At 36.9% G+C, this 22,464-nt stretch overlaps 1 pseudogene; it reads left to right on the forward strand.

The window, feature by feature from the left end:
* LOC125241569 overlaps positions 1-22,464 on the forward strand; it is a 58,155-nt pseudogene that overhangs the window by 25,432 nt on the left and 10,259 nt on the right.

Consider the following 22,464-nt stretch of genomic DNA (forward strand, 5'->3'; position numbering starts at 1 on the left):
GTAAAATTGATATTGAATCGCAGCATTCACTGCAAAGACAACGTTTGAATAATTATGAATATGAAATACGATATTAAAGTTGTTGTACTGTAGGCAACCGAATGGTTGTGATTGTTGTGTGTTGCGCCGCGCGCTGAGCGCTGTCGGTATGACTATGACGCCACTGACTGAGCTTGCTACGGCTAGGTCGATGACGATTTTCGCCGAATACAACGTGGACGTAGACCTGCGCATGTTGCGCTCCTTCCGAGTCCTCCGCCCGCTGAAGCTCGTCTCGCGGATTCCAAGTAATTCACAGTAATTGGCGAAAAGTTCACTAAATACCTAACTTATTATTGTATAGAACGTTCTCGCTAGATCTTTTCGATTATCGACTTTTTTAACAGTAGATAACTAATTTATATATCGCTAGTTTTTGAAAATAGAACTTTTTTACAAACATTTTAGTAAAAAAAGTAGTGTCGATTTCTCGGCATTTATTATACAGAAGTTTTGTAACAGTTTTAGAAGATGTGTGATATTTTTTTTGTCATTTATTGATTATTATGAGAAAGTGTTTTATGTATACTTTGGATTTCGGCTACCTGTTGCATATAATACTTAGTACGATTTTGGTATGTGTATAAAAAGGCTAAAACTTATTAAACTTAGATAAAAGACTATATATTTTAGTTATTAATTGAAATATATGACGTATTTAGATTAAAATGCGTGAATTATAACATGTGATTAGATCATCAATAATCAAGACTAATTAGTAACAATACTTTAGTCTCGTAGTAACCGAAGCTAGTCCTCGTGATTTGGTACAGAAGGAGTGTGCTTGGCGGCCGCGCCAGCGGCTTGTACAAACTCACATGCGACAAGCACATTCCTGCGGGCCTCTCTCCACCGGCATTACACTCCCTAACCTAACATGACTACTTGTATTACCTAATCTAATGACCATCTTGCCACATGCATTGACCTAATTAAAATCATGTTTACATTTCTCTATAAACATACAGCTTGAAAATAGACAAGTGGATAATAATTCTTTTCTGCGAAGTAACTAAGATTCTTGGTTCCAGAGCCTTTCTTTTGCAATATTTGGAAACTAAAGAGTAGTGTTTAATAAATACATCTTGTAAAAATAATGCATTATGAAAACTAACTCTCAGACATGTTGAGAATGAACTTTAGAGAGTTTGTGCTAATTTCGCCCCACCGGCCTTTAACATGTAGTGTTGTAGTTTAGTGTCGCACTTTAGAAAACCAATTTGTTTTAGTATGGTATGGTGATTTTAACACTACATTAGTTACCCGTTTTATAAATGTAATTATGGGATTTGGGTAAGGCCAATACGGGTAAGTGTGTCATAAGGAAAAGTGTGTCAAGCCTTCACGTTTGACCGTCTTACTCATTGTCACAGGTGTTTTTGGGAGTTTCATACTTTTGCTACTTGCTACTCACGATTAGCGGTAAACGTATGAACTCTCAAGAAACACTGGTCATTGGTTTGAAAAGGCCAAATGTGAAGATCAGTCACAATTTCCCTTGCCCGTATTGACCTTAGTTTTATTTTTTCAATTTGGTCATTGCAAACGAGCCAGTGGAGCGAGGTCCCTGTAGTAATTTTGTTCTTAATTTAGTTGCTAGTTCATGCTATAGTATCAAGTGTGTGTTTGGCAGTATCGTCACGCTGCAGCCGAACATCGCGCCGGATGTCGACTTCAGAACCTTGCGTGCCATTAGGGTGCTGAGGCCCCTTAAATTAGTATCGGGCGTCCCTAGTGAGTTTTAGCACATTCTTAGCATAGTTTACGTTGTTACATGCACTGGCTGTTGCATAATATTGTATTATGTTTAACTGTTCATTGAATTGTCTGTTTGGTCGCTGTGTTTTAAAGGTGACTCCTTACCAAATTATAATGTACCTATACTTTACATGGAAACTAACAATTAATAGATAACTCTTCTTTTAATTTTACATAGTGGTTAGTTTAATATTAAAAGTAATTCAACAAAGTACTAAAAGTCAACTAATTATTTTGACTCATGTGTAAAGCCTATAAATGTATACTAACCTTTTAAACACAGCGGAGATGGTATGCGATATTTAAAAGTATTGTAATGTCAGTCATTTTTTACTAAAACCTAACATTTCTTGAAACAAATGACACTGGCATGTACTTTAAGCATGCATAATAAATGGAGAAACATGTTAAATCTCTTCGAATGAGTAACGCGCTTTTTTTGTTATCATTTAAATTATGCAACAGCAAATATCCATTGTTCTTGTGCACGTTTTATTTTTGTTCTTACCTGATTATTTGTCATACAATTTTAGTGTTACCCACATCCAATTATTTCATCCTATCATTTGTTTAAGGTGATGAATGGACAGATTTTACATGGACTTATGAGCGAAACCATAAAAATGTGGGCATTATGTTCCAATTCATTTTGTGATCATTTTATTTTTACCCTCCTAGGTTTGAGAGTGCGATTAAAATGATGAACTCGAAGTGAGCAGGGCTAGCGCATGGTTGGCGCGACAGTATTCGTCCTTATGTCAATAATAAATTTAGAAATGACGTGTGAGCTGTGTCTCGGCGACATACTGTCACGTCAATCATGTGCCAACCCTGCTGCACGACGTAAAAACGTTATTATATACGCACTCTTACTTTTTGACTAAAATTTGTTGCTCTAAATGAGCCACGAATAAAATACCCACGGCTTTTTATTGAATTAATCTAATATAACGAGTGTTTACTTTTCTAATGCTTATTTCCCTATGTAGGTCTGCAAGTGGTGTTGAAGTCTATCATCAAGGCAATGGCGCCACTGCTGCAGATCGGATTACTGGTGCTGTTTGCGATCGTTATATTCGCCATCATCGGCCTCGAGTTCTATTCCGGGGCACTTCATAAGACTTGTTATAATTTAGAAGATATTAGTAAGTATCTTAGCTTTAAAGGTAGCATGAGTGCCTAAATTCCGTCACATAATGCACGCACTAGATGTCAAACCAAGTAGCCATGGACAATTTCTCTATTCTTATCTTGAAACGTGACAAGTATATTTCATTTAGTTTGATCTTTTTCAAGTTAAAATTAGGTATTCTATTCTCTAAGAGTATCCGATCCATTCATTTCTTTCTTACGCTAGCATTATAAAGAAAGTGATGAGTGTGTATGACCATTTCTTTTAGCCAACAATTATATTCACAATGCCTTGTCTCGTTTCATTAAACCTACAAATTGTTAACTGATCGTACTCAAATGATGTCTATCTACTCTACTCTATTAAAAAGTAGTAAATCATTTTGAGGAAGATCAGTCTAACAATTCTTTATTTTATTATTATGTTTCATTATCTATTTTCAGGTAGTTTTGAGATTAATTAAGATGCTTTTTGCAATGCCAGCAATGCGAGTTTTATAGAAATACCAATGCGAATGAACAATATATAAACGAGCGGTGTGCGATATACCTTGCGTTTTGCAAACTATGTATTTATACGCTTTTTAGCAATATCCCTTGTACTGTATATCTCTTTATTTTATCACTTTCCGTGTTTATAACTGTGCCTATATATCAAGTTTAAATTTATTGATGGTTAAGTTGAAATTATTAGTCTTGTTATTGTTAAACTGATTTCAATTCAGTTTTTTCTACATTCTTTGTTATATAATTAATTGAACAAGTTTTTAAAGCGGATACGACTAACAAAATTCGTGATAGTTGCCACAAAACTTAATACCTTCTGAAACTTCTGAATGAAAAGGAAACCGAAAATGTTTTACGAAACCGGTCGTTGAACATTTTTGTCTAACTATAATTTAGCAAACATTTTATTATTACGCGTTACGTGCTGTGCGATGTTACATATATGAAAATGTCTTTACTTTTTGTATACGCAAAGCGTTATCGCATTTTTCTACTTTATGAAATGTAATAAGCGATTGCATAATGATTGTTGTCTCGCTGTTTTGGCACAGATTGCAAGACTTCCGTTGCCTGATACACTCCATATTAAACTTGTTGATGTCAATTTGATCCTATTTTAATGTCACTCGTCCTCTCTTCTCTAGTGCAAAGCTAGATTCGATTCAAGTAACAACCAATGAGCAGGCTCTACGGAAGTATTGCTTTATTTCATCGCAGCTGTGTCTGCGTTGTGGATAGAATTTAGTTCGATGTAACAAATTTAAGTGAATGAGATTTAATTGGATTACTGAAACTGCAATTTAAAAACGAACTTAGTAGAATAATCAACAACTAGCGCAGGCAAAGCTGCGTTGCGACTTTTAAAATGAATGTCCACTTAATAAAGCTTTTTAATCGTGCAAATTTTTGTCACGAATTTTCTTAAAAGGAGTTTGTTATTTTTTTTCCTTTTCTAATTAGAATGCAGTTAGATACGTTATGGGTATCAACGCATTTATCGTCACCGAATCGGTTTGCAATTGACGTTAAAGATTCACCTTGTACTTAGTTTGAACTTTACCTTGAACTTAATACACTAAAACCGATTTCCATGTCCGTGTCAAAGAGAATCAATTACGACAGAGCTTTAGGGTGGAAACTCATCTATCAGCATCGAGCCCGCACGTTATGTAACTATGAGAAATCACTCGTTAGTATGATCATGCGTACGCACGCGTTTCCGCCCTTAAAGCCCTTTCCTATTCGGCGTCGACAAACGCGATGGCACCTGTCAACCAGGGTTAGCTTGCTAAAAGGCGAATGTCCAAACGGCTCGAGCTATAACGACGTTTCTATTTTCGCAGATGAAATAATGAATGAGGGCGACAGTGCCACGCCGTGCAACGCAGACAACAAGAGCTTGGCGCCGTTGGGGGCCAACGTTTGCGAATACGATAAGAGCACGTGCTTAGAGAAGTGGGAGGGACCCAACAAGGGCATCACGTCGTTTGATAACATCGGCTTCGCTATGCTCACCGTCTTCCAGTGTATCACGATGGAGGGCTGGACTGCCATCCTCTATTGGGTAGTTTATACATTATAACGAATGCGTACCCATGCGAACTAAAAACAAATGTCCCCAAAAAAAGCTTATTGGTATCTCTTGGCTTTACATAAGGTGCTACTGGCTTAAAACTGCAATTAGAATTCAGTCTTACTTACAAATGACTATCTTTCTAACATCTATTTAAAGGTAAGCTTTATTTTTACTAAAAGCATTACATAATTATATTATGTAATAAATTTTCGTACGAAACGGAAATCTAAAAAGGTTGAGACTAGAATAAGTAATAGCATAAAAGTGCAATATGTTCACTTTGGGATGAGATGCGAGGTAGGCAAGCAAGTTACCGAAGTCTACTAAGTATTAGCAGTCGCTAGATATCGAAGGGTTATTTTGCTAGAGTTCTATTGCGATGGATAGATATCATCCACCGCCAACATCTAAGGAGAACTATCTTTTTAGGGTTCCGTAGTCAACTAGGAACCCTTATAGTTTCGCCATGTCTGTCTGTCCGTCCGCGGATAATCTCAGTAACCGTAAGCACTAGAAAGCTCAAATTTGGTACCAATATGTATATCAATCACGCCAACAAAGTGCAAAAATAAAAAATGGAAAAAAATGTTTTATTAGGGTACCCCCCCTACATGTAAAGTGGGGGCTGATATTTTTTTTCATTCCAATCCCAACGTGTGATATATTGTTGGATAGGTATTTAAAAATGAGTAAGGGTTTACTAAGATCCTTTTTTGATAATATTAATAGTTTCGGAAATAATCGCTCCTAAAGGAAAAAAAAGTGCGTCCCCCCCCCTCTAACTTTTGAAGCATATGTTTAAAAAATATGAAAAAAATCACAAAAGTAGAACTTTATAAAGACTTTCTAGGAAAATTGTTTTGAACTTGATAGGTTCAGTAGTTTTTGAGAAAAATACGAAAAACTACGGAACCCTACACTGAGCGTGGCCCGACACGCTCTTGGCCGGTTTTTTTGTACCTACTCGATATAATTTTAAATATCTAACATAATTTCGAATTGCAAATAAACACAGTGCGGCCGCTGTAATTCATTGCTGAAACTTTGAAGCGAAGTGAGCGGCAGGGCAGTATGTAAACACACACTGCTCCTGAACCTGCTGCAGCAGTATTTAGGAAATTATTGCCGGCAGCGCGAGGGGCAGCGCCAGGGGCTGAATGTAAATGAGGCAGGGTGTTTACCCGAAATACCTATCATTTACGCTCCGTAGCAAACGAAACGAAATATGGAAGTGATAGAGAAAGACTACCGTATTGTTCACCACGAAGCAAACAATTGACAACTTGGCTGCGCACCAGGTCTCGTTGCCGAATGGCATTTCTGCGACGCGAAACAAAATCGAAACGCCGCAAACGCGAAAGGCAGTCTGGCTTTGTCGCGCCAATACGCAAGAGCGATAGAGATAGATATCTACGAAAGAGATATTATGCATTCGGCTACGCACACTGGGCCTGCCGACCTACTCGAAATGATAACCGTAGACGCCGATCGAAATGAAGTCTGGCTCCGTCACGACAATACGACAGAGCGATACAGATATCTAGCTAGGATAATGATAATATATCATCGTAAACGTTTCTGCATTTGGCTCTGTACGTTGTTTATAATATATCGGAGAGAAAGATTCTGCAAAAATTACTAACTATTAGTACCAAGTTCTGGCCTTTCTTTAGTAGATTCCAGAGAGAATAAGTACTTAATTTAAACTCAGCGAATGCCGAAGGTCGACCTTCTCGTAGGGCGCAAGGCTCGAAGCGTCCCTGAGAAGGGGTTTTACGCGAGCCCTAGGGCTGCAGACCCGCAGGGGAAGACCGCGCAGTCAAATTACCCTCCCTATGTGTCTTAATAAACGAAGTGGCGGGTATGAGCTTCAATTTTTAAGCAATAATACCCATCCAATGGCCCAATTAGACACGGGAGATTAACCACCACTACCATTTAATTTTTTAAATTTTATGATGAGGAGCGTTATTATTTAATTCGGTAAGATGTGATCTGGCTGTCAAAGTAGAAATAACTATGGTAAGTATAACACTAATGTTATACCTTCGCGAATAAGGTTCCGATTCCATAGAATATTTATGAAATGGGATTCTGTATGGCTACTATGGATATTTGATACGTTACTTGAAAGAGAAGAATCATACGAATGTATGAACTCCATAGGTATACCTTTAACGGCTCTTTTACAAACAGACTCTAGTGTAGACGTCACGAAAAATTATATTCATTGTTTGGAGAACGTGAACATTTCCTTCAAACAGTTTTACGTTTAATGCTTATTAAAAACAGACGCAGACGGCTCAATAAATTGGCACGGTATAGATTTACCCTCTTATCACCTGTCTTTCATCTCCTTTACGTTAGATTAGAAGTAACGATCACAATAAAACTATAAAAAATCGTCGAGCCCCGCTATTACCGGAATAATTTGACAAGGGGTGGCCCGAAAATACGTTGACAATAGTCATTTCATTTACGAGGGACAAAATTGTATAACCGCTCCCGCTAACATACCATCAGAGACCAAGCCGTTTATTCTAATTATTCAAAACTAGCTTTTACCCGCGGCTTCACTCGCGTTAAATTAGAAAATTGTGGTATGCTCCATACAAATTTCTAATCTTTATTTTAGGGAAGTGGGGGTTTAGAAAGAGACAAACAGTAGCCTATGTCACTCTCCATCCCTTCAACTATCTCCACTTAAAAAATTACATCAATTTGTCGCTCCGTTTTGCCGTGAAAGACGGACAAACAAACAGACACACACTTTCCCATTTTTAATATTAGTATGGATTAAACACAAGCCTATTTAGTGGTTCGAATAGAGGGCTCTTGACCGATTGGGAGTTGAAAAATATTGCCTCCGAGTCATAAATGATAATTTTTCAACATAATATTAAAAGTAAGATATGAAATCAAAATTAACGTTATACTCGTATTATGTATTTATTACTAGAAAAAATAATTATTTAATTTAGATACCAATAAAACACATGAATTTATCCCACGTGTGAATAAATAGCAACTTAGAATAAATACCATCTGTTTTTTAATTAATCACGTGATGTAGTGAATACATATGTTGGGAAGAAATAAATGATTGTAGTAAAACGTTTTTTTAAACTACATATTCAGTCCAGCCTGCACCATAACATTGGGATATTTTGACCCTACAAGGATACTTTGTTGACCCATGAAAACCTATATTAGTACATTAATAAAGTCTTGAAAAACGACATTATACCACTAGATACAACTACAGATTATCCAGTCTCTAGTCCTACACTATACCACATCTCGGACACTGGCGATTACTGATGTGCCGACGGAAACTTTCCAAAATTCTGAAATTTTCACATAGGAAAACTTCGGAAACTTTCCACACTTTGTATGAACAATTGAATGGATGGAAACTTTCCATTTCATAAATTTAAATTCCCTTTATTTTTCGTGAAAATTTCGTGAATTTTTCAAGAAATTTAAGATTTTTTTGGAAAGTTTCCGCAACTTGCACATCATTACTGGCGATAAAATATATGAAAGAGGCGCATTCCTAGCACACATTCTAAGCTCGTGTAGGTGAATGCGAACTATGCTTGTATGAGTGAGATATGACATGTCGACTGTTCGCGTTTTTGACAGGCGGTAACTGTGAGGTAACCGAAAGGGAGTGGGCGGCGCTTTCAGCACGTCATGCTCCACGGCAGCGCCACCTTAGCTTTGATGAACATAAACATATGGGAAAATATCTATATAAAGTCTATAAAATTCTAGACTAGTTAAAAAAATATCTATGTTTCTAGTTTCGTCGTGAGCTCTTATACATTGTGGCGCTGCTGTAGAGCATACTCCACAGCAGCGCCACCATAAAATATCAATTACTGCATATGGTACAGGCACGTATATGGCTTCAAATAATTCTATAACAATTCTATATTGACCTATCTTACAAAATCCCTACTTTTATTTTGCAAGTAGGAAAGTACGATGCCACAAATCTCTTAAAACAAATAATTATCGCAGCGCCTTAATAAAAAATAAAGGCAAATACACTAACAATTTTGCCGAGATTTTCAATAAGGCGCTGCGATAATTATTTCTTACAAAAGGTTTGTGGCATCGTATTTTCCTAAATGGTAAATAAAAGTAGGGATTTCGTAAGCAAGGTCAATATAGAATTGTTATAGAATTATTTGAAGCCATATACGTGCCTGTACCATATGCAGTAATTGATATTTTATGGTGGCGCTGCTGTGGAGTATGCTCTACAGCAGCGCCACAATGTATAAGAGCTCACGACGAAACTAGATACATAGAATTTTTTTTAACTAGCCTAGAATTTTATAGACTTTATATAGATATTTTTCCATATGTTTATGTTCATCAAAGCTAAGGTGGCGCTGCCGTGGAGCATGACGTCTTTCAGCGGGGAGCGGGAGTGGCCATATTGTACGATAGTACTCTTTATTGTATTATGACTATACCTACCTAAGTACTATATTCTTGCTGTATCTGTTTAAAGTAAGTATAATGTAGGTACCCCTCATGGAAATCTGAGCCAAAAGCCTTTCTTATAAAACCCTGGAGTTTGATATGATCCGTAACGGGTATCGTTGACGGATGTCTAACATTTCTTCTTCCTCGTTTGCTCATGACTGGGGCGACCACACTTTTGGGTACCTTTTTGCACGATTTTTCCGTTCCTAATAACATGTACCTATGGCTTACTAGCAGATCTTTATAATATCCACCCAGCGCGTTGGGAGATACCTATTCACTACCCCATCTTCCATCTGCCTTTCTTAATATTATTATTTATTCTTAATATTATTAGGCGCTATTAAAGGTCGTCCGGCTACCATTTCGCACGGCCAATACAATAGTTGAGGCCAAGGTTGGTTGGTTGGCCAAATTTTAGGTTCTTCCAGCATTGATCCTTCTACAGGAGTTAATAAAACTAATGAAATATCAATATGATAAATATTACCTTTTGTTTTATTTGATATCCATGAAAATAAGCAACAATTTTTAATAATTAGTCGCAAATTCTAAACTACATACCACGCAGTCGTAATGCCAGTAGCACCTTCGTAATAAAAGTAGATACCTACACATACTTAATACCAGATCGTGAATTAAATAACAGTACCTAGTTAGTAGGTATATTATGTATATGGCTTACGTTATCACCGATAAGGCCAATAAGATAAGGGAATCATAAAAAGAAACATAAAATAAATGACACCAGGGGACCGATTTTTGAATTTCGAACGCACGAATTCGCCATTCGAAAGTCTTTTTAAAACGACGAAATGCTATTTTCGATAAAGGACGGCTAATAATTTTAAATCTAGTGGTAATGACCACTCGTTTTCGATTCTGTTAGTAGAATTTAAATCGTTAGTAGCGGAGATATTAATGAACGATATTCACGAATACGAATGGTCGACATTTAAAAATCGGCTCCCTGTACGGATACCATGGGTTGGCATTTGACATTCACTAGCATACCCTCTCGACAACTCATCCACTGTGGCTGAGATGAACTGCACAGTCGGCGTACGTCAAGTATCAGCTCATGGTACGACTAGTCTGGCAAAAGTATAGAAATTAAATAAAAAGAGGCAACATTGTCGTGTCGTCTCGTTTTCTCACACATACGGGTAAGCAAGGGATGACTAGACAATGTTGCCACTTTTTATTTTTTGCTAAACGGTACCTTCTAACAACTTTTATTGTTTCAGACGAACGACGCTTTAGGCAGTGCATTCAATTGGATTTATTTTGTGCCTCTAATAGTATTGGGTTCATTCTTTATGCTCAACTTAGTTCTCGGTGTTCTTAGCGGGTAAGTTTTGACACATAGACGTAGGATCATTGTGCTAGTTTTCGTCTACATGACGAAAAATTTATATAAACCTTCCTTGGCTTGGTTGGTATGTTCATAGCCATTGCAATCTTTGTTGTCTAAACAATATGCCTATCAACATAACATAATGATGTTTCTCTATTAGCCAATTCAACACTGAAGATATTATGTGATGCTCCGTCAAGTGGACGAAAACTAAGGCATAGAAGAAATAAGTACAATGACCCTATGTTTCTTTCCTTTATTGTGAGCATCCATGAAAGAAAGCATGCATAATTATGAAGTAAAGATCAATAAGACCATCCGCAGTTACTAGCAAAGCTAATTCAGATTAATAAATAAAAATAAAATAAATAAATATTGGGGGACACCTTACACAGATCAACTTAGCCCCAAACTAAGCAAAGCTTGTACTATGGGTGCTAAGCGACGATATACATACTTAAATAGATAAATACATACTTGTATACATAGAAAACATCCATGACTCAGGAACAAATATCTGTGCTCATCACACAAATAAATGCCCTTACCGGGATAATACGTAAATAAATACTCAAGAAGCCATCAAGTAACACCTTATTAGATTCTAAAGTGGGTATTGGTTTAAAATACCTTTTCCCCTCACTAGCTCGGAAACACGTGTTTTATCCTTTAATATCAGCGGGTAAAAACGCATTTTATCCACTAGTGGGTAAAGTAATTTGACCTTGAATAAAATCAAATTAACTGGTTTAAAATTGACAAAAGTAGGTGAATCTAGTAATTAAGATGATTTACCACCTGTGGAACTACTGGAAGCAGTGATAAACGCATTTTTTTGCGTTGTAGTTTCCTCGCTATAGTGAGGGAAAAGTTTTGTGTTACACTCGGTGCAAATGTATTTTACTTCTCGTGTGTTAAAAAACTCGCAAGTTCAGGATTCTATTCTCGAATCACTCGCTTCGCTCGTGGTTCAACTATAGAATCCTTTCACTTGCTCGTTTTTCAATTCCACACTCGGCGTTAAAATACAACTTTGCCCCCTTGTATAACAAATAACTATTATTATTTCCTATTAGAAAATCGTGATATTATTGCTAATACGTGATATTAGAACTTATTAGACTACATAAGACTAAGGATAACTTATGGGATCATAATTCTAGCTTAAAAAAAAAAGGAAATACTGTTTCTCCTATCCGTATTCTTATCATAAACTAATCTTCGCCAAACTATATCATAAATTCGTCAATCTAGAGAGTTCTCTAACGAGAGAGGACGCGTGGAGAGACGAGCTCAGTTCCAGAAGGAGAGAGCGAGACAGATGTTCAATACGGATTTTACTGCATATTTAAACTGGATCACGGAAGCAGGTCCGATGTGTGAAGAGTGGCTAGGAGTAAGAATCCTGGAGACGTATACAAAATGTTTTCTCCGCGAATATAAAAAAAAAACACATTAATTTCGTTATTATTAATCCCTCTTTATCGCTCGTGTATCAAAGAGTGATAAAAAGGCAGTTATTCTAAAAAATAAGTCACTTAAATTTTTACCGCGGTAGGTCCACGGACTCCTTAATTACCACGTGGCCAGTTGACTCCTGTGCTCGTAGATATCTTTCTCTGTCGCGCCAATACGCAAGAGCGATAGAGATACATATCTACGAGCGTTTCGTTTCGTGAGCGTTTGTGCCATTCGGCTACGTACCCCGATACTGAAAGTTTTCCGTCCATTGTTGTGTTGGGCCAGCAAACTTTGACGGAACTCTTAATTCCTGCTTATTCTTAATACAATAAGTAATAGGGATGACGACTACATAAAAAATGGCATTATGTTTAGTCCGTCAGTTAGATCGTCCAAAAATACTAAACACATATTTTTCGCTTTTTCTAATTAATGAAAAAATACAAAGATATAGAGCATCAAAGTTCCGGAGTGGAGGCTTGTGACGTCACTTATAAGTAAAAATTGGACCTAGGCGTGACGTCAAGCGAAACTTCAACGCACTGTACCGTCGTCATTTTTCGTTTACGAGAAAAAATAAAAAATACGTGTCTAAAATTTTTTGATAATCAAACTGACGGACTAATTCGTTTTTTTTAGTCGTCTCGCCTATTGTCGAGCTGGTAATATAGGGGCCTGGAGTGATTTGTTTAAATCTAATTACGTCTCCTGATTATTATGCTTCAGTTTGTATGCTAAAATCACAAATCTTGAGCTCTTCACTTTTCGGTATTATTTTTATTGTTAAAATATTGTGAAGTGTAGGTATGGCTAAAATGTTAATACTTAGAAGTACTCTACGTATAATGCTAGTCGGTAGATACCGTATAAATGCAAAAAATAAATTATAAAGAATATTAATTTATAGCATATCCTCTACGAGTATCTAAACACGCACTGTCCTAATAGAGCCTTGGCAATATAATAAAAAGTAAAAATTGAGGACCTCCTTCTTTTTTGAAGTCGGTTAATAAGGCGTATTCAGATATTTGTAAGGACCTTGGATATAGGTATTACTACCCGAAAAACTAACACCCTGTTTGCTATCATTATTTCATTTCATTGTTGTCATGTTCATTCAAACATGTTATAGTTCTAGTCTACCGCTAGTTCTGCTAGTAGTCAAGTATCGCTATCTTTACAGAGAGTTCGCTAAAGAAAGAGAGAAAGTAGAAAATAGGCAAGAATTTCTTAAATTAAGAAGACAACAGCAACTAGAAAAAGAACTCAATGGTTATGTTGAGTGGATATGTAAAGCCGGTAAGTCATTTGCCTTAGTGCGTTTTCACATTATCCGATCCGATATCAGATGTAGGACCGATATCCCATATATTTAGGCCGCCATCTTTGATTTTTGCTTTTGAAATCCTTCCGACATCCGATATCGGATCGGATAATGTGAAAACGCACTTGGGGCTCATTTGTAAGACGCGCGAACTCGCTTGCGCAGAATACTTTGCGGACTGATGGTCAATCAATTTAAATCCTAGGCGCTAGAACCCTGTCTTATTGACACCTTGCTTTATTTGACAATAAAGTTGTATTTTATTTATATTTATAGATAGATAAGATAAGATAAATCGTTTATTTGCAAGAATACTTATTTCTAGAATACACAGGTGTAATTATGTAGGATGGTGTACAGTATTCAGTCGCACAAAACGACATGCAAAATATTTTACATAAAAATACTATATTATACCTATACTAAATATAGCTATAATTTAAAATTCAATTCCATTTCAACAACATAATTCATAATAAAAGATTCACAACGTAATACATGCTTAATATTTTAATTTTAATTATTCTAATTCTATCAACTATCATATTCTAAATATTCTTTCACGCTGTAAAAACAGTGTTCTAGAAGAAAACTGGTGACTTTCTTCTTATACTCTAGAGCATTTAGTGTCTTAATAGTATCGGGAAGACTATTATAAATAACTATGCACATGTTGTACGCATTCTTCTTATATATATCCAAGTTGCACCGAGGTTGGTATAGAAGGTTTTGGTATTGGGTTCTTTGGCTTGAGAAATACTCCGATCTCATATGGAATAAGTCTGGACGGCTTTTTACAAGCAACAGTGCTTTTTTAATATACATGCAAGGCAGTGGTAATATTTTTAATTTCTGAAATAGTGGCCGGCAGGTATCCATTACCCAGGCTTTCATTATTGCACGGACACATTTCTTTTGCAATATAAATGCTCGTTCGAAATCAACAGAATTTCCCCACAGTAATAGTCCATAATTTAGAACTGAAGATACCACGCCGTGATAGGCTGTGACCGCTGCTTCAAAATTTACTGTATTTCTTAATTTTCTTAGCGCAAAGACAAACCTATCTAGTCTACTACACACAGCATTTACATGTACCTTCCAGTTGAGATGCTGGTCAATGAATAAACCTAAAAACTTAATATTTTCACATTTGGATATTGATAAATTATTATAATTGATATTTAATTTAATTGGATCACTATTATATGAGTAGAATTGAATAAAAAATGTCTTTGTCATATTGATATTTAAATTATTTTTACATGTCCAATTGTTAATGTCAACTAATGCATTATTTACGACGGTTTCGTATGTATCAGCGTTATCACCCCTTATTAATAAAGTTGTATCATCGGCAAATAGTATACACTTATGCGAGATAGCTTGAGGCAAATCATTGATGTAGACCAAAAACAATAGAGGACCTAAGTTACTCCCTGAGGGACGCCCAGTTTTACATCAAGAAAATCTGACCGGTATTTGGTTTTAACATAACTCCTACCTACTTTTTCTAATTTGACTATTTCAGTACACTGTTTCCTTTGTGATAAATAACTTTTTATCCATTCGAGTGCAACGCCTCTGATCCCATAGCATTCAAGCTTTGCAAGGAGCTTACCATGTTCAACACAGTCAAACGCTTTGCTTAAGTCTAAGAATATTGACAATATTGGACATTTGCTATTCAAACTTTCAGATATATATTTGACTAAATTAAAGCAAGCTAACTCAGTGGAGAGTCCTCTTCTAAAGCCATATTGTTCTGCCTGTATTAGACCGTTTTTTTCTAAAAATCCAGTTAGTCTTTTACACATTGCTTTCTCAATTATTTTGGAAATAACTGGAACAATTGTTATTGGTCTATAATTATTTGGGTCTTTACGGTCTCCTTTTTTAAATAGGGGCTTTACCACGGACAGCTTAAGCTGCTCAGGAAAAACCGCTTGTTCGAATGAAAGATTAATAATATGTGCCATAGGGTGACATATCCATGGTGCAATCAGCTTAAGGATATATGTTGTAATGTCATCATACCCAGAACTTCTACTACTTTTAAGTGACAGTATGATTTTAAATACTTCATTGGCATCAGTAGGTATTAAAAATATTGAAGAGGAATAATTATTAATATTATTAGTTACATTTAATGCCTTTCTATTCACATTAGATTTTGTTGTGGTGATGTTAATAAAATAATCATTAATTAAATTACAAATATCTTTTGGATTATTAAATGTCATATTATCAAAATTCAAAGAGTCAATTTCATTATGACTTTTTGCACTCGATAAGTTGGCCGATATTATGTCCCATGTAGCCTTACATTTATTTTTATTACAAGATATATAATTCGTGTTGCTGATTTTTGTGACTTAATAATACATTTTTTTAATACATTGCTATAATTTTTGAATTGAGTTCTATTATATAATTTGTTTGTTTTTGACAATTTATATCGCAAGTACAAATTTCTCTTAATACTACAAGACTTACGTATTCCTTTTGTTAACCATTTTGATTTCTTATAGTGATTATTCATCTTGACCTTTATGACTGGAAAACATAGATCATGAAATAAGCACACTAATTCATAAAACATTGTAAATGCTTCCTTAAGATCGCTTGAAAATAGTACCTCAGAGAATGAAAGCGCTGAAATACATTGTACGAATTTATCAATGTTACCTTTATTAAAATCTCTTTTGTAAGCAAACCAATTCAGGCTTTTATTTTTCTTCTTAACACTAAAAGTAATCGTCTGGGCCATGTCATGGTCAGATAAGCATAGCTGATGTGTACATGCTTTTACATTATCTACGTTACTGGCTATCTGATCAATGCATGTGTTTATCCTGGTAGGGGTATTTATATGGATTGTAAAATTATGATTTTGCAGAGTACTTTTTAAATCTCTTGCAAATGGACTATCTTTTAAGACATCAATATTCCAGTCCCCGCAGATGACAATTTTCTTTTTCATATATTTAGAGGTTAAATGGAATAATAATCTGTCCAGCTTGTGAGTAAAGATCCCAACGTGAGCTTTCGTTTGTACTGGGATTCTATAAATAACAATGACTAACACATCCAAACCAATAATTTCGATGCCACAGCACTCAAAATAATATTCTGTAGCTAATGTTGTCTCAAACTCTATTTCTTTGACCTGTAAATTTTTATTTACGAGATTTTATTTATAAGTTTCTAGCAGTCACTATGCCGTCTACTGTGAAATGTTCTACAGTGGCCTAGGATTCTTTGGTTGACTATACTTTCAATTCAGCCGGTCGATCTAATATCGCCTTGTAATAAAAGTCGCATGCGAGATCTCGTACCGTGTAAATCAGCCATTAATGTACCTAATACTGCAAGTTTTTTAACGCCATATGTCAAACCCAAGAACGTCATGTAAAAACGCTAACATCGTACACGAAAGCTAGCAAATATAGCGCCGTGTCTTGCGTGGGCGACGGTCGCGCGACCGTCGCGCGATCGTCGCCGTCGCGTCTCATCGCATCGTCTACTTCCATATCGATAAGGTTTAATTTTGTATGCGTTGCATCGCCGTCGCGCGACCATCGCGCGACCGTCGCCCACGCAAGCCACGGCGTGCCAGAGAGAGAGTCTTAGTATTTATAAGCGTTCTTGGCGCCGCGATTGCACTGCTCTAATGACGTCTTTGGGCAATTTTTTTCAGTTGTCCACCCCACTTTTTTTTTGATTTGGAAATTTTTATGTGGTTTCCACTCGTAATCGCGAGCTCTTTCAATTCTAAAAGGAGAAAAAAAAGTGTCCCAAGGTTTTTCCCATTCCGTTACCGTTTTTTCATACATTTTGTATGACGGTAACGGAATGGAAGGTTTGAAAACACGTATGGAAATCTTGGGACATTTATTTTCTCCTATCAGGATCGAAAGAGCTCGCGATTCTGGGTATAAATCGCGTAAAAATACTCATGTTACAAAAAAAGTGAGGTGGACAACTTTGAAAAAATGGCCCTTTGAGGTTTCTTGGCGTTCAAAGGGCAAATAGATAAAGTATATAGATAGTATTCTATAGCTAATACAGATTACATTCATGTACTCTTATTACATAAAGCAACTGCAGCAAAATACAGTTTCATACCCCGTATTAACATGCATATGTTTTCAGAGGAAGTAATTTTAGCTGAAGAAAGAACCACCGAGGAGGAGAAAATGCACATAATAGAAGGTGTGTTTTTGACATTCGATTTCTTTAAAATTATTTGGTACTAGCTTTTGCCCGCGGCTTCGCACGCGTTAGAAAGAGACAAAAAGTAGCCTATGTCACTCTCCATCCCTTCAACTATCTCCACTTAAAAATCACGTCAATTCATCGCTCCGTTTCGCGTAAGAGGATCGAGTATAGGCTAGTCACCTACTAGTCAAATCAGCTTCTTTTTAAGAGCTGACAAAACGATTTGCTAATATGGAATTACTATGAAATACTGAGGAGTGACGTCACGGTCAATTCATTTACTTTATATCTTTCTCTTTGACTTATTAAATAGAAATTATGTTTAAACATAACTACTGTCCATATTTTTCTTCTAATAATGTGGTGCTTTATTTCGTGCACTGGATAAAATATTTTATTTTAAGTATAGGAAACTAGCCTATTGTAGAGAGTTACTGTCGAAGTGAAATGTGTAACCACAGTGCATAGACTGCCATCTCTTTACACAGGCTTAAAACTTTTTAAGCTCAGTTTTGACAATTTGGCCCATATTCTTAGCTTGATATGTGTTAAGATGTCAAATATTAATATTAGCGCCACCAAGCCGAGCGTACCCCAAAGGTGTAACGCCATCTAGGTCACCGTACCTTTTTCTGTATGGCACTGAGGTACATTTTTTCTTAGACTTTATCTGTCTAGATGGATGGAATTATATGTCTTTGGTTTTGCCGCGAAAGATGGACAAACAAACAGACAAATATTACACTTTCCCATTTATAATATTAGTATGGATATTAAGTATGTGAATAAAATTTAACATGGTCATTAGATAAGATAAGATAAGATAAGAACGGTAACTGACCTTGAAATTTGACCTGTTTAAACCAATGATCAGTGTTTATTGAGAGGTCATACGTTTACTACTCCTCGTGAGTACTCCTAGTAGCAAGTAGCAAAAGTATGAACTCGCAAAAACACCCTGTGACAATAAGTAAAAGAAAAATGTAAAATGTGACCCGTATTGACCATAATAACAACTCATTTTACAGCGAGGAGGAAAGCAGCGGCCAAAAAGAAGTTAAAAAACCTCGGAAAAAGTAAAAGCACCGACACTGAAGAGGAGGAGCAGGACGAGGAGTGCGGTGACGACGGTCAGTATACCCGTCTCGCTCACACGTATACCATTACCGACTGACAGCAGCAAAGAACTGGTCAACATTACCTAATCAGCGTAATCTTCCTCGGGCCTATGAAACTTGAAACTTCACTTGAAAAACTCGAAAACGTGAAACAAATGACGCTAAATTGGTCGATCTCAATTTAACATTCATACAAACTTACCAGGCGGCTTTTTTTACATTGCGGACTGTTGAGGTTACAATTCAGCACACCAATCAAATACAGCAATGTACCTAATGAAATTCACATGCGGTGTGACACACCAAGTAAATGGGTCAGTTGCAGATGTCGTTCGCAGTTTTCTTTCTTTTAGTTAATTACTAAGTGCCGACAAATAGACAATATGTAGAATCGGTTCTTTCTGCTGTTTTTCATCCTTCATTTCTTTATTTCTTACTTCCAGTAGGTACGAGTACATAATTATCTGACTTCATCTAGTTGTACAAAATGAATGTTTTTACTTTTGTTCATTAGAAACACGTACGTGTCGATGGCAACAGTATATTATTTAATAACCTTTTCACAATAATTTCAATTATTTCTTTCTTGTGAATAATAGAAGGTTTTGTACCTTATTGTTACAGTAAATTTGATGAGTAATATTTTTATTTACAATAGCAATATTTTAATCGTTTTTGTTTTACATAATTTTATACGAATGTTGCATGACTGTGTTTTGTTTTACACTCATTGCCACCCTACCTTTAAGTATTCGTACTCTATTTCTGTGTTGGTTGTTTACAGTTCCAAAGAAAAAGCAAGGTATGGGATCAAGCGTGATGCTGGTAGAATATTCCTTTACAACTATGTAGTCAAAATAGTATAGTAGGTAATAGTCGTAGAATAGTGCCCCTTCAGATCCCGTTAAAGCGCCTTTACGTGAACAAAGACTATAGTAATGTGGCGTAAAGTCGTTTGAGTACCTTCTATGACGTCCTTGCTATTCTTTCATCTGTTGTTAAATGTCCCACTGTCCATGTTAACTAAAGCTTGATAGACTTGGGCTTTAGATCCTTACAGCAAAAAGGTTACCTTACAGCGTGACTTGAACGAGGCTAGAAATAACATGATAAAAATTCCCAGAGGGTCAAAGATTTACGAGCGCGGAATCGAATTCGAGATGTTATCGAATTTCGACACTGGCGGTGCCAATTACTACAGAGCCTGATTCTGGCACGTTGAGAACATCGCCGACGCTAGAAACATCAACGACATTTAGCTGAATGACGCTAAAATCCCAGTTCTTCCTATAGCTAATGTTGATGCTAGCCAAATTGGTCGTTCGGAATTGTAAGCTTATACATTAGGCTCGCGTGAGGACGTAATATATTTTGTTAATGTTTTATTCGTGCTTTTAGGTTTTTTGAAGAGCAAGACGCGCTCGGTGGGCAAGTGTGCAGACTTCTGGCGGGCGGAAAAGAGATTTCGTTTTTGGATCCGGCACACGGTGAAGACGCAATGGTTCTACTGGTTCGTCATTGTGCTGGTGTTGTTCAACACGATATGTGTCGCCGTAGAGCATTATAAACAACCTAAATGGCTAACCTCATTTTTATGTAAGTATTTAAAGTTTAATGACTAATTGTTGAGTGCACGCTCGGAGCGGAGCGTTCGGCGGGGCTTGCAGCGGGTCGGGCGAGCGTGCGTCCACCCTATGCAGTGTCTACTCAGGACACTTGTATGAGCTTCAATTGTTTGACACGCACGCTGCACGTCCCACCCCGCTGCACGCCCAATATGAGCGTGCACTCAAGTGCACTACAACTAAAACTAATTGTTGGCCTAATTCGGACAACGCTTCGACGGACCAAGATAATAGACAACTTGACGACCTGGGGCCCGTTTCTCGAAAGGTACAAGCCTTGTATTACAAGTGCGCGAACTGTCAAATCGTATGGGTTGTCATGGAAACACACTTGTAATACAAGGCTTGTACCTTTCGAGAAATGGGTCCCTGGTAAGGTTTTAATTATTCAACCAACTTTACCATACAAATTACCAATACAGGCGCCTGGTGCCGTAGCCGAATGGCATTTCTGCGATGCGAAACGAAAACGAAACGCCGCGAAAGGTAGTCTGGCTTTGTCGCGCCAATACGCACGAGCGATAGAGATAGATATGTATGAGCGTTTCGTTTCGTGAGCGTTTGTGCCATTCGGCTACGTACCCTGATGTGGAAACCAATGTTTATCAATTTGAATATGAAATATGACTCGGAACTCTGCAGAGTACCACTTGCACAAAATAAACAAACCGCCATCTTTGTTTCAGATTATGCCGAATTTGTGTTCTTGGGTCTTTTTATGATGGAGATGTGGGTGAAGATGTATGCTTTGGGACCAGCGGATATACTTCGAATCTTCTTTCAACCGGTTTGACTGCGTGGTCATATCGGGATCCATATTCGAAGTGGTGTGGTCCGAGGTGAAGGAGGCTCGTTTGGCCTGTCTGTGTTGAGAGCGTTAAGACTGCTGAGGATATTCAAGGTAACTAAGTTTTCCTTTACATTTTATTGGAGTAGTGTAGTTTCATAATAAATGGTACTGCTATAGAAATTTGGGAAGTCTAGGGTGGTTTAACATGATAATACATATCCACTAATATTAGCACTATGGTGCTGGGAACACGGCGGATTTTAGCGGCACGAAAACGGTGGTAGTCAAAGCGTTAACTGTAGCTTGTTATTTTTTTTTTGCTCATTTATATTGAAAGTTTGGTTTCATGCTAGGTAACTTGAGCTCAAAGTATAAGCAGTATTAAAAAAATATCAATTTGGCATTCTAAAACAAAAGGTACCTACATTAATGACATGTAGGCAACATTAAATATACAGCTTCCTATAGGTACATTCAACCAATTGGAACCCTAGGCCACTACAACCATGTCAAAATGACAAGCAGTGAGAGATTTTTTTTAGAATCTGATTTATAACGTCACTATGACATAGTTCTACAGTGGCCTAGGGTTTAGGGTAGGGAATTGGTAGACTGTACGGAGCAATATAAATAAGCTGGCAATAATAAACCATATGATGTTAACCTCAACGTTTCTTCAATTCCAGGTCACCAAATACTGGTCATCCCTCAGGAACCTAGTGATATCACTGCTGAACTCCATGAGATCCATCATCTCACTGCTGTTCCTCCTGTTCTTGTTTATCCTCATCTTCGCTTTGCTCGGCATGCAGTTGTTCGGCGGCCAGTTCAACTTCGAGGAGGGAACGCCGCCGACTAACTTCAATACCTTCCTATAGCGCTGCTTACTGTCTTCCAGGTATGTATTGGAACCTTTAAAGGTTGTTCTGTTCTTATTCTGACAGACATCATATACACAGAAATAATTCCTAGGTACATACATACATACAATACATACAATCACGCCTGTATCCCATAAAGGGGTAGGCAGAACACATGAAACTACTAAAGCTTCAGT

The sequence above is a fragment of the Leguminivora glycinivorella genome, chromosome Z (assembly GCF_023078275.1).
Source record: "Leguminivora glycinivorella isolate SPB_JAAS2020 chromosome Z, LegGlyc_1.1, whole genome shotgun sequence".
Taxonomy (NCBI): domain Eukaryota; kingdom Metazoa; phylum Arthropoda; class Insecta; order Lepidoptera; family Tortricidae; genus Leguminivora; species Leguminivora glycinivorella.